Source organism: Agelaius phoeniceus, chromosome 2 (assembly GCF_051311805.1).
Source record: "Agelaius phoeniceus isolate bAgePho1 chromosome 2, bAgePho1.hap1, whole genome shotgun sequence".
NCBI lineage: Eukaryota > Metazoa > Chordata > Aves > Passeriformes > Icteridae > Agelaius > Agelaius phoeniceus.
In genome coordinates, this window is record NC_135266.1 from 19,864,807 (window position 1) to 19,877,676 (window position 12,870).

Genomic DNA, 12,870 nt, shown 5'->3' on the forward strand with positions numbered 1-12,870 from the left:
TAAGATTAATGCACAAGATTAATTTTCTCACTGCTGCCTTCTCCACTGCAAAAATGGAAGTTTCCTTTCCTTTGAACTTTTCTTTCATTTCCAGCAAAATTTCAGGTACTCTGAATATTTTTTCCATACCATTTCAAACCCAGTTTTCTTCTGTAAAATCTGTAAAATTTTTCCTTGCCTTTTAGTGACCATGGGCACAGAAGTGATTAATCTTTGTTTGCTCTGCATTTTATGCAGTTTTGCAGAATACAGAAAATCCTCTGTTCTCACAGACTGTGAACAGGAGTTTTTACTTTATCAGGGTTCCCTAGATGTACACTATCAGTTTAATCCAGTTTTTTTTCCATTTTCAACAATAGTAATTATACCTAATCTATAACAACAGATGTTCTGAAATGGCTTTATATTTATTTTGGATCCTCTAAGAGAGATTACTTCTGCTGTCATCTTTCTTAATTAAGCATTAACAGTTATTGAAAGAATTAGTCTTAAATGCTAAAATTAAAATAAGATATAAAGGATGTCTTCCCAGGTGGCTCCAGAGTAAGTAAGTAAACTCTCTATACATTGATACTCACCAAAGGCCAGATTTTAATGCACATTAATGTCATTTTGACATGCATTGCATAAGTGTTCCCATTGAATTTGAACAAAAAGACTTAAAGCTCTATCTTAAATGAATAATCTGCCTGTTAAAGTAATTTTAGGAAAAGCAGTAGTACAAAAATGAGTTCATGTTCCCGTGGCCAATGCACCTTAATTTATATAATTTTAAGATTTGGCAGGTGTAGTTGAAAGGCATCATAGTGAAAGGTGTGCAGTTGGCCTTTTTTCAGTAGTTTGTAAATAACAACGTGTTCTGTACAGTCCCTGAAGGAGCAGGAGCACTTTGGGCCAGGCATTAGTTACAGCACTAATCTGCAGGGGAAATGCCTGAATCTGCTCCCTGCCCTTCCTGTGCCCCTGTGCTGCTGCCCACAGGGGAGGCATAGAAGGTGACCTGGAGGTGATAACACTGGCTTTGGACCCAACAGTATCTTTGTGTCTTTTATTTGATTAAAAGGAAGTCAGTCTGGAGAACAGTTAGGAAGAAATGGAGATGCTTCAGGTGAGTATATGAGTAACTTGGTGTGGTCACGTGCAGGTACCACTGCTGTGTGTCCTGTGTGCCTCCTGATGCTCATCAGCTCTGTTCTCTGTGATGCTTATAAGGTTGGACAAGTTATTATTCCAATTAAGGCTACAAAAAAAAATATTAAACATAATTTCCATTTTAGATAGGGTGCTTTCTCAGAGAGATTTATTTTCACAAAGACCTATAAAATCCTCTTCCACTGATGTAGCTGAAATTTCTGCCTTGTTCTTCATTTAGGATACACCTTTACTCAGGGTTTCTTGTAGTGTTAAGGGACAGAGATTATCTTGTAGCAAATGCCCTGTTCTTGTCATTGAAGAGATTTGGTTCTCCACTGTGATGAGATCACAGAGGTGAAAAAAAAGATAACATTAAAACTCTTGAAATTCTGTCTTATTCAGTCAATTAGAAGACATAATTAGTAATTGAAAAGGTAATTAAAATTTGACAGGCTGCCAAAAAATTGTATATCACATAATTTTTTTCAATAGTGGCCTATTTTTTGAGATTATTTGACTGACTCTCCTGGCCTTGTTTTTTTTCCTCACCTTCTTGCATCTGAATGGATTTCAATTCAATTGAAATTCATTTCAATGCTCCTCATTTTCTAAAGCCCTGAATTTTTCTCTACCTGTTGCCAACATCCTATTTCATTCTGTGTTCTCTTTGTTTACATTTGCTGCTTTTCTTCCATAGGTTTCTGACACTGTCGATTTCCTGCTCAGTCCCATATTGGCTACTCATTAACTTCCCATGAATTGTTCCCTTTGGGTATTGAATGCTTACTTCTACAGTTTTTCATTATCCTTCTTTTGTTCCTTTCTTGTTACATCACCATCAAGACTGGTCATTATTCCTGTTTACCAGCATAATTTTCTGGGACTTTTATATCATTAGGTAGAAATGAAGGCAAATGTGTATTTGGGTGTACTTAATGGGGTAGAAGTTAATTAGAAATGTAGAAGATAAAACTGTTCCCTTGCCTCTGAGACTTAAATTTCATGAGAATTTTCTATTTAGATTGCCTTGCAATTTCTGATTTTCCATAGTCAGATCACACCCTATTTTCTCCATATCAATGGAGACCTTAGTTTAGAACTTGTTCTCTGATCAGGGAAAAATTCAGATAACATGGATGAAAACTCACATTTAGTCTAAATGGGAGGAAAATTTATCTCAGTAAGACTTAGTGAAAATATCTGAAGCATCACACAGATTAATAACAAGCCAACGTGTCAGGTTAAACTGGAGAAGGAAACAGATTAAATCACATACTGCAGAAGACTTTCTAAGCATCTTGCTGAGGCCTTTTCCAAAGACATTTGTTTTATTTATGGTGCATGTTACTTCAGTATGTTTCTAAACAGACAAGAAAGAGGAATCAGAGTCTTAAGAGCAGAGACATGTACTTGAAATTTAGCACTTCACACTGTGTTCCAGCCTGTCTGGGAGCAGTTGCTGTAAAGCATCTGGAGAGGAGAAGGGATTAAGCCCTGGATCTGGGACATGGATGCACTCATACTTGGGCAGAGAGCTGCAGGGTGGGGTCTGCCTCTGACACTGCTGCTGCACGGCTCCTCCTGCCTCTACAAATGGGTTCGTGCTGACCTTACACAATTTCCTTGGGGCTCCATGAAAATAGGGAGGGAAGTGTCAAACTGCAAAGTTGAAACAGACTTTTGAAATGCTTGGCTTTTTCTGGAGGGGAAGCTGCAGCCTTGAGTGAGTGCCTAAGCTCCCCTTGCAATGGAAAGGATGAAGCAGGAGCTGCATCACAGACCTGCCAGTGTGCCAGGGAGGGCTGCACAGGACCCAGAAAATGTGGGTTCACTGTTCTCCAGAGTGGCCTGGAGGGAGGTTCCAAGGCCAGTTTCTTGGAAGAGCTGCAAGCCACTAGGTTAGAGAATAGCCTAAAAGTGGGAATCTCTGTTTATGTTTGCTCTGGTTCATTATGTTGATTTTTTTTTTTTCACTGGTGGTCACATCTAACTTTTGGCTTTGATTTGAGGGTTTTTGGTTTGTTTGTTTTTTTTTTTTAATTCACCCTTTTCTTAGTTTACTTTTGTTCTTTTTTTTCAGAAATATATTCTGATATCTGTGTAGTGTTCTGAACATGAAGCTATTTTTTTTTTTTTCCAGAATAGAGTATTTCCTTGTTTTTGAATGAAAACTGGTCATCTCTTTGTCCTGTAAGCATGTGGCCTTTCACATGTACCTCTGGGAGACCACCTCCTGTACTTTCTGCCTTCTCAGGCACTGCTCTGTGGATCTCAGTGTGGTGTGCTGGGGCTGAGGTTTGGAGACCAGACTGAGATTTTGCTGATCATGCCAGAAGGGCTCTGGAAAGATGGGCAGTTTTCCTGGTCTAAGTTTAAACACCTGTGTACAGTCCCTGTTAGGCATGTGGCACCTACCTTTTGTTTTGGTTTTCTCACATGTAAATTGGAGAGATTGTTGAGAGCTGGGAACTTGACAGGAATATGGATGGGTCCCCTCTGCTGCTCTGGATTCACTAAGCTGTATATGTTGTTATAAATGCAGATTGCAAGCTGATCATGGTTGATTTGTTCTTACTAGTCACAACTCTCAAATCCTGTGAGGTATTATTCCCACTTATTTCTAACACTGCACAAAAAGAGAGTAAAGATGTTAATTTTCAAAGTAAAATCAAGCAGTCATTTTTTATGTTCTCAAAATCTACCAAGAAACAAAGACTTGCCTTCTTCTGATTTTTTTCTTCATCGGATCTTAGGTAACAACTAAAGTGATAGTCCTTAGACTGAACTTCTGTACATTATTAAGATGACTTTTCAAGATCTTGCATGCTTTTGCATATCAGACTACAATAACATGGCATTGGGACCATCAGTAGCAATTTGGATCACTTTATCACCAGTTTTTCTTTTTACTTCATAAAATCTTTACCCAGAGGATGTGGAGTTATTCCTCAGGGACATTTGCATCTTAGGATGTCTCTAACCCTTTCTACTGAGTGCATTTCTTTCAAACATGTCAAAATACATGTGGAAAAGCCTAGTCACCAAAAATTAGAACATCTGTCTTTCTTGCTTTACAAAGTAGTGACTGAATCAGTAAGATAAAACCTTCAGGAACCTCATGAGAAGTTTGTGAACCTTAGCCTGGCTCTGTTTTTAAAAAGGCTTTCCTTGTGTCCAGCGTTTTTGCCAGTTAAGACATTAGAAAAACTTCCACTAACAAGGTGTGAAAGCAGAACAAATGAGCGTGGTCCTGCTCCAGCTAACATTTACTGAAAGATTGATGTGAGCTTCCTTTAGGGCAGAGTTGTCTTCCTGTGTATTCATTACAGAGAGAGAGAGATGGTATTGGGTCTGTACTGGAATTCTGTAGCTATTCCACTCTGCCATTTAACTTTTTTAACTCTTTTCTCACTGACTAACTTAGTTTACTGGCATTGCTAGGGACCCCTTTAAATGTGGCATCATGGACAGTTTATGATTCTATTTTCTAGATTTTTGTTTTCTTGGATGATGCACAAGCAGACCCAAGTGTCTCAGAGGTCAGGAGTATTTTGGGGTATCTCATATTTCAGATGATGAAATCAAGTTTGATTTCTTTCAAAGGATGAGGGCACAGCATCAATCTGCCTCAAGAGGCTTCTCAAAGTGAATGGTTGTGATCAAAGTCTGAAGCAGCATATTTGTGCAAAAAGCCATACTCCCATGTCACAGAGAGTGAGATTATCACTGTGCTCATCCTGGGGGTCTTGCTCCCTGTCAAGATTTGGGAGAGGGAATACCAGAAGCAAGACGTGATCTGTCCAAAGCAGCAAGGTCTTCTTTTGTGTGAGGAAATAGAATAGACTGAAGCTCTGAAGTCATGCAAGCATTTCCTCTAGGGAAGTATAAATGTCTGAAGTATAACAGAACCCAGTTTAAAGCAGGACTCTTTTAAATACATCTACTCAGAAGAAAATCTGACCATTTTGTTCTTAAGCTTGCAAGTCATAGGCAGGATTTACGTAAGTATTGTTATTATTTACAGTGATAGTTACAATGTTTGAGTTAAATATCCTCGAGCAATCAGTAAGGAGCTAAATTTACATCCTTGCCTGGTTTTGTGTGTCACACAGTGCTATATATTAAACCTATTTGTCAGGTGAGTGTTGAGCTGAACAGAGCAGGTCTCTTGCTCAGAGCAGCCCTGCTCCTGCTGAAGTTGTGCCTTAGCTTCCAGAAATGCAATGTAATTGAATGCCAATAGACATTGTTAACTTGGCAGCAGCTCAAGCACTGTATTGCAGTGAGGCTTGATTTCTTTTATGCCAAGGTAATGTTAGAGCAGCACTTGATTTATCCTGAGTTTACAGGACTGTGACAGACTATAATGTAGTTCTGGGCATTGGAATACTTCCCTGAAAAATAGGAGGAGTCTGGTTTACTTTTTGTAATGGTACTGTTGGTTTTTTATGGCTAATAGAATATTGCTCATATATTATGTATAATTCTTGGCATAGTGCTGTGAGAGCTGGATAGTTAGTATAATATAGAGTTAAGAATACTAGAAAAGCAAAAAACCTGAGTCCAGTTTATGAAGAATGTAGAGCAGTATGGCAAATGTGTGAATGGGAAAATTCCCTGCTTTGTAGATTCAAGTAGCATGTATATATGTCCAAAGATGGCTTTGTTGTGTTTTTTTAAATAAGAAAATAAATCCTCTCATTCTCAAACTTACCTTTGGAGGCAGTAGGACTTTTTCTTACTATTTTTCTCTTTTTCTTCAAGCCTAATCATCCCCTATATTCAGCTGTAGTCCTGAATCCAAACAGTACACTCTGGATTTTTTTACTTGGATTTTGTGCCGGTGAATAAAAATTCACAGTACTCCCCTTGAGAAGCAAACAGGAGACTAAATATCTTGACCTGCAGTGTAATTTGGTTATTTAAGATTCTGATTTTCATCTGCTTGGTTGAGCTGTAAGGATATTCATTTTAATGCACAGGCTAGGTGGTAAGTCATGTGAATATGAATGCTGTACATGTGAAAATCTTTACACTGGTGCTTATTCTGAAAATCTTTACACTGGTGCTTATTCATTTCAAGACACAGGAAGTTCCATGCTACTCAGCTGCTTGTTCTTCAGCAGCACTTCTCAGTGGAAGTTCAGTGCTAGAAACAATAAATTTATATTCATCAGCTTCATTGTGCAAAACTGTACAGATAGAGCAGTTAAAAGAATATGGTAGTACTGAGAAATTTACTTCTCATTTGCTTAGCTGAGGCTGGGATTCTGACTTCATGTTCTGAGTGCCTTTCAATCTGCTGTATATATGATTAATGTTGGTGAGTCACTTCTGATGGGAATTTTCGCTTTTTCTCACATTGCAAGATAGGGAGACTTTCTGCTCCTCCTACCACCAGTTCAGAAGCACTGTAGAAGACAGAAATGAGGAGATAATTTTTCTTGTTTTCAGAATTGCACTCTGTTAAAGGAACTGAGGAGACTGCCAGTCCCTTTGGCATTTGCTGCACAGGTGTCTGCAAACCAGCTAGGACAGCTGGGATTGGCATAAAGGTGTAAGTAGATTGTTATGCACTTGAGAAATGTTCTTACTGCTATTTAAATTCAGAATATAGGTGGGGAGACTAGTCTAGAAAAAATGGGAAGGAGTATTTGGGAAGGAAATTATTCTGTAGGTGCAGGAAGGCAGATCATGACTTGAATCCTTTCGGGGTTCACGGTAGGAATTGTTGGAGCTCTGGATATCTGCTTATTCCTGTCAGAAGTAAATAAATGAATTCTCCTGGGGGGAATATAATGCTTCATTAACAAAGCTTAGCTCAAAAGCTCTATGTAGCTGACTGTAAAATAATGTAGGCATGTCTACAGAACTTTCCCTGTGATTTTAGAAGATGCTTTTCCTCTGTTTCTGTGTCCTGTGCATAAAGAATGCAAATACGTAGGTTGATTGTGAGATTCAGTTACCACAAAATTCATCAAATAGGACAGAATAGCTTCCATATTGATGAATTTTAAAGGGCTCCACCTGTATCTAGAGACCAGATATTTGGAAATGCCTAGGTACATAAATGTACTGGAAGTCCTCAGTGTTATTTTGCAGGGTTTAAAGCAATTTAATAGCTGCTGATTGCAGCAGGGCTTAGGCAACTGATTTGCTTCTGGTTTAGGCAGCCCTGCAGGACCTCTGTGTGTAATTTTAGTCCTCTAAGTAATGTCAGAATATGGTCTGACGCTTCAATGAATATCCTTCAGCTAAAATTTAAAGTCTACCTGACCTCACATCTGACACTGAGGACAGACCTCTTGAGCTCGTGTCTTGTGGATTTTGTGTCCAAATCGTGTTTCATGGAGCTGTAGCTCTACCCTAGGACAGGACAAGATCACTTGAGGCAAACCACTGGTACTGCAGACAACTGCATCAGATAATTCTTGTTGTTATAGTTGTGATGTTCACTACAAATAACATTACCAACTATTTGGTGACCTCTAGGAATTTGTTCTTCTATTTTCTGTCTGTCTTTTGGACTTTGGTATTTCAAAACTGACTCAGCAGAAAGCATATAGCTACAGTGAATATCAATGCCAATTATCATGACATCAGTAATAGTGCTGTTAGTTTGGATTCACATTATTGTTGGATATATAAGTTTAATTCATTCTGCCATGGATTCAGTGTTCTGCAGTAACATTCAATTTGTATTGCTAACAGGTTGGAAAAGAAACTACCCATGGGGAAAAGAAATTTTGTCTAATATATGCACTAACAACACTTTAGAAAGCGACTTCCATAAAAAAAAAAAAAGAGTAATTAATTGTACCAGAGATTGATACTTTCCCTTCTTTCCCCTCTGTTCCTCACAGCTTTTGGAGCTCTGTTTGCTTTCCAGAGGTATAATGACGTGCTCTGAGTGACTAAAAAGGCTTATTTCTGCCCTAGGCTTAAAACATAAAGGACGAATGCTTTGGTAGTGTAATGCTGATCTGAACACTAGGGGAGAAAACTGAGCTTTATGAAGATGGAAAATGAAAAGATTTTATAAATGTCTTCATTACTTCTAACATTTGTTTTCAGTATTTTCTGCAGGTTTTTTTTTTTTTTTTCTTGAAGAAACCTATAGCTTCCACACAAGTTCCTTTGCCCTGTTGGTTTTTGTGACTCGTTATTCATTAAAAATCTTTTACTACCAACAGAAGATGCTCAGGTCAAGCTCTTGGCTGCTATAAAATGCACACTAAATGCTCAGTGTGAATTCTGGTGGGCATTTGCACTGTAAGACTGCAGTCTCCAAATTCAGACAGTGTGGACAGCATGACTCTTTGAAAAGACTTTTAAGAGTAAGACCAGAGAAAATGTTAGGAGTGGGCAAAGAAAAGCAGAACTGTGCATGTTTGGGTGAGGAGGAGAGTGTTTCTCCTGTATTCTGACCTTATTTTTTCCCTTCACTGTATGGTTTATTCCCCCTTTCCCATGCATCAAGGGACCCTCTGTTGTACTCTGGGACAGTTTGTGGTTCAGGAGGAGGCAGATTCCAACAGCCTTACCTGGAATCAGCCAGCATAGGGGTACCAGGTCTGCACCATGGGCTGCCATCCTGGAATTTACAGTCTTGCCACAGGCCTGATGAAGGTGGTCCAGCTGACTGTTCCCTGGTGGCATTGTAAGCTCAGGTTCCCCACAGTACATGGAAAAATGCACCTCTGTGATCACACACTGTGACTGTAACACCTGCTAACGACTGTGACAGGAGCTTTCTAAACACCCTGTGTAGAGCATGTTTCTATTATTCTGAAAAGGGCTCAGAAAAATGACTGGGTACATTGCCATCTCTGAATTCCTCTTTCTCCAGGCACTTTGAACCTGTGTACAGAGACCCTTGCTTTGTATGTTTACCTTTTCAAATCTGCATATCATCTGAATTGACAAAGGAAATACATCTTTCTGCCTTCTTTTTTCATCACCCTACAATATCCTAGATATTATACAAGGAACACTGAGAAAGAAATTGTAAAAGGAAGATGGAATAGCAGATCTGGTTTTGTAGTCCCTCTCAAAGCTTAGAGCCAGTCTGTTTTCATCCTGGCTGTTATTTCCTGGATTATGGATTATCATAATGAAAAATTACACACTAAGTGGTCAGTGTGCAACAGTTAAAAATAACTAAGTGATGCCATCTGCTGTCTTAAAATCTTATTTAGCATTACATCTGACTGAATTGTTATCCTGAGAAGTGGGAACTGCCTACGCTGAGTATAATGTCAGACATGTTACCTTGATGTGTGTCAAAGTTAGGCAATATAAATATTGATTGTGATTAAATATAGTAGACTATAGAATGTCAGAAGAAAATGTGATACTAGTGTCAATCCAAAACAATTCCTTGGTGAACTTACTTTGCAAATAATTTGAGGGGTTTTTTTCCAGGCTGTTTTGGGTTTTTTTTTATTTCTGAGAGGAAGAAGTAGAATCTTGTGGAATAGAGGGGAGATTGGTGACACACCAACCCATTAAAGTGTATGTTTATTAAAATGTATGTGTTGTGTGGTGAAATTCTTCACATTACTTCTATATTTAGTACAAGTTATCTACAGTTATCTACAGCTTTATCTATATCACGCAGAGCTTTTTTTTAGGAAAGAGTTAACCTGACCATGGTCTTCAAAGAAGTTGAAAACCACATTTCTGTAAGACATGTTGCTCAAAGAGAAGTCACTCATTGTCTCAGATCACAACATTTAAGAGTTGAATATACATTAAACTAAGCTAAATTTGAAGTGGACTATGGACTACCATGCTCAGCGCTGAAATCATTCAGAGAATATTCAGAGAATAAAATCTCTGAATATTGAGTATATCATGATATTCAGAGTATCTCTGATATTCAGAGAATATCAAATAGTTACTTATTTCCTGTATGTGTTTGGTTGCTTGGGGCTTTGACAGCAGGAGTAAAGGATGTGTTTTGTTCCCATGCAGTTATGCCAGAGTGCAGTTCACAGGTTGCCATTTAATGGAGCACTGGCACATGCTAGAGGGATCTGAAATGCAGTCAGCAGTGCTTAGCAGCTATAAAGGGCTGCAGAACCAGAGATCAGATTTAACTCTTTCTGCTTTTCTTCTTTGTTGCTTTTTGTAATGGTCTGACATAATCTCAGTTTGCTGTAGTTTTTTTTCACCACAGTGAAAATCATCTGAGTTCTGTGAGGGTAACTATCACTATTGCACTGTTGTGACTTTATATTCTGGATGGATATGCCTTGTTTAGTGAGGTGTGAGTAAAGATATGTTTGGACATAAACTTATGTATAACCACAGTATGAAAATGAAATGTGTAATTTCTTGTGGATGTTGGGGCTTTTTTAGTTTATTATCAATACTTCAGTGATGTGTATTTCTGTTTGTATTTTTAAATGATACACAATCAATGTTTAGAGTTTTGTGTAGTTTATTTTTAATAGCAAAACTTATTCAATATATAAATATTCATTTCCAGATGTAGTACACTAGAACTGCTCTCCTATTGGAGCATTATAAATAATTTGGTTTCTCTCCTTGCTGTGGGAGCATATCTGTAAAATTCACAAATGACCAAACCAACAGCAAATTAATTCTACTGTTAATCCCTCAAAGTGTTTTTCTTTCCAGCTGCCTTTTTATTAATAAGACCTGCAAATCATGCTTTGACAGAGAGAAAGCTGTGTGTGTATTTACATCTTTCTCGTAGCATGCCATAACTCTTTTAAACTTCTGTAAAATTCCTTTGCAGCCAAACTGTCCAATCTGGAGCATTAAGAAATCATGAGATGGTTTGAAAAATATAGAGATATATTTTAAAAAATCTGTATTCAACGAGCTTTTACATTTTTGTTTTCTTAACATTCCAAACTGTCTGCACAACTCTGAGGGCTCAAACCTTGCTTTGAGAGGCAGGATAAAATGTGAAATTCAGATTTTCATGTAATTGTGGTTTAAAAACACAGAAACTTCACTGCACTTCACAGAGTTTACTGTGAATTTCCAAGTGTCCATCAACCAAAAGCTGTGACAGCATAGAATTATGATGCATTTACTTACATGCAAATCTGCTGCTGTTAATGTAATCCTAAGTGGGCATGAACTGTAAACTGTGTGTTAGGCTTTATTTGGGATAGTTTCCAAATGAGTGGGAAGGGAAATAGTACTTAGTTTAGATAATATAATCTATGAGTTCCTATTATATTTCCAGGGCAAATGCTGCACTCATAATTAGAGCATCAGTAACAATGTAAGGAAATGTTATGGTCTTGGCTGTAGAAAAAGCTACCTGAAGGAAAGAGGAGAATTTAAAGGTCTTGTTGAAAAAAGCAGGAGGAGATTTTATTCCTCGTGAAAACTCAAGGAGCTTCTGAGATGATATTTCAAAGAAGTTGCAAAAATGTACTCATTTTCTAATTAGCTCATCTTTCTCAGGGAATGATGACTGGCTGTTAGCAAAGGCTTTTTCTGGAAATGTCTAGGCTTTTGGGTAACACATCTTCCACCACACCAGTCTGGCTGTATGGAAAACTGAAATGGTCTCTGTCTACAGGATAATGCAGTATCAGGGTGCCCAGAGTGCTTCTGATTCTGTAAGCTGATGTGGGCAGTAGAGTATGGATTAAAGGCATGGATGATGCAAAGGCATGACCAAGATGTCAAGGGACCAAGGGAAGATGGAGAAAACAGAATTAAAGGAAAACCAGGCTGTCAAAATTTTCTTTTCTTCAGTCTGCTCCCCAAGATTTTGTGCTATGTGAATTTTTCACTATAGCAAAGTGCTTCATAAATTTAAAATGTAAACGCAGAGGATTTCTTTCTCTTATTCCCTGGTGTAATTTTTACTTTTATAACTCATGTTCTTTTCCAGCTGAGTGCTATTTCCAGGGAAGCCAATTCATGCATTTCAGAAGTGAGCAGTGCTTTGGGAACTCTCCAAACTGACTGAAAAAATACAAAACCCTTAGTGAAGTAACAACATGAAGACCTAGAAATGCAAGGAACCATGCACATGATCATTATTTACCTTCATTCCAGCCATTCCTACTTACAGGAACAGAAACACTTCAATGGCTTGTCTTTTTGTTTGTTTGTTTTGATGCTGAATTACCAGAGATGTCTGATCCTGAGTGTAAACTCCACACTGTGAGAGGCCTCTCTCAGGCTTTGAAGTGCTCTCTGTCACGGGAGGGGGCTCGCTGTGAATGTACCTCAGGTCTGCCTGAAAAACATCACCATGTCTGACTTGCTGCAGTCTGACACACCTGTTGGGAAGATGGAGGAATACCCATCACAGGATTTTCATCTCTGGAACAGAAAAGGCCATTTGTTACAGATGATGAACTAGATGCCAAAATGCAATTTCTCTGGTAACTCGGAGCAAATGTGTAGCAATAGTGTTGGGGGTGCTTGTGTGACGTGCTTGGCTGAATAAATAACTGATCAGGATCATGATGCAGAAGGCTGGGTCAATTTTGTTTTTCTTGTTTCTCTCTTAGTCTGATACCATATATACAATTCTTTTTCTGCAGCCGAAGATTTGAATGATGAATAGCAGCTTATTAAGCAATAATAAGGTGCTTGTGGGATAGGTTGGAATTCTGGTGTAGGATTTTATTGATTTGGAAAGATTTGCTTTAGTTCCTTCAGCATTACCCTACTTTGTCACCTCAGCTTATTTCAATAGCCTGCTCTGTGAAAATTGGATTGTATTGAGTCTCC

At 38.3% G+C, this 12,870-nt stretch overlaps 1 protein-coding gene across 4 annotated transcripts in view; it reads left to right on the forward strand.

The window, feature by feature from the left end:
• ARHGAP6 (Rho GTPase activating protein 6) overlaps window positions 1–12,870 on the forward strand; it is a 317,190-nt gene that overhangs the window by 190,578 nt on the left and 113,742 nt on the right. Inside the window, exon 2 of one of the 4 annotated variants that reach the window (XM_077173160.1) lies at window positions 6,589–6,691. The exons of the other annotated variants lie outside the window; for them this stretch is intronic. The gene's annotated coding sequence lies outside the window, so the exon portion shown is untranslated. The remainder of the gene's footprint in view (window positions 1–6,588; window positions 6,692–12,870) is intronic. 4 annotated transcript variants of the gene reach the window in all.